We start from the raw sequence: 1,303 nt of genomic DNA on the forward strand, positions 1-1,303 counted from the left end.
GGCCGGAAGGTCGATTCGCGGCCCATAAGCATGTCGAGCGGAACCAAATACACACGGCGAGCCGATGCGGATCCCCGGCTTGTGGTTCTCGCCGGGGGTCGGCCAGACGTTACCCTGCAACGAGACGAGTGGCTCGCAGAGATCGAACGCGCTTTTTGAGTGGTCTTATCTGAGGAGCCCCGTTCGTGACAGCTGCGGCGGTGTGGAGCGGGGTTCTGAGTTCGGGAGACACAGCAACTGATCCCGCCGTCGGCATGTCCGGTCATCGAGATGGTCGTCGCTTAGGTCCCGAGCCTCTTTCTTCATGGTCTCGTCCTCTGCGTTCCCCGACGGCGGGGACGGGGCGGCCCAGCGGGGGTGAGTCTCCCCCCCCCGTCGCTGGGCGCCGGGTGGATCGTCGCGGGGAGTCTAGCGTTGATGACCGAGAGCGGTCGCGGGGCGTCCACCGGGACCAGCGCAGCGATCTCCACCGGGGCCGCGAGCGCGACCGGTCGCGCCGGAGCCCGTCGCGGGAGCGCGCGCGCAGTGGTGACCGGCGGCGCGGAGCTGGTTCCGACTCACAACAGCGCGACCATCGCCCACGTCGATCGTCTTCGCGCGGTGCCCATCGGAGCGACGATCGCGGTCGCCACGGTGGCGAGAACGGTCCGCGCACGAAGGTGCCTCGGCGTGAACCTGTCCGTGGCGCCGCGCGGAGCGGTGGTGATGGCAGTGGCGGCGGCAGGAGTCACGGTCGCGGTCCGTCTGGCGGGCGCGGCGGCGGCGGCTACGGCGGGCGCGGCGGCGGCGGCAAGGGCGGCAAGGGCGCGGTCGTCGACATCGCGCACAGCGACACCATCGGCAACGCCGCGGGGCGCCCCGCGCGCGCGCCGGCGACCGCGGCCGGCCGGTCGCTCGAGGACATGCTCGCCAACCTCCACGTCGGCGACGGCGCGTGGATCGAGCCCAAGGGCGAGCCGACGATCAACTGCCTCAGCGTCAAGCTCGGCACGAACCTCTACCAGCTCGTGCGGACGAGGCCGCGCCCGGGTCCCTGCGCGAGAACTCCACCTGGCGCGAGGGCATCGAGCACATCGAACGCGCGGTGCGGCTGGGGAGCGTCGACGCGATGCTCTCCTTGGCGAGCTGGCTCGACGAAGAACGATTCGGCCTGCGCTTCGACGCTTCGAGGGGGCTGGCGTTGTGTCGCCGCGCGTCTGATCTCGGGAGCGTCGCCGGTCACTACTCGCTTGCGTCTCGCCTCTTGTTTGAACCGGGAAAGCGGCAGGAGGGCATTGATTTTTTGGAGCTCAGCCGTTTCCAA

Source organism: Aureococcus anophagefferens, assembly GCF_000186865.1.
Source record: "Aureococcus anophagefferens unplaced genomic scaffold AURANscaffold_912, whole genome shotgun sequence".
Taxonomy (NCBI): domain Eukaryota; class Pelagophyceae; order Pelagomonadales; family Pelagomonadaceae; genus Aureococcus; species Aureococcus anophagefferens.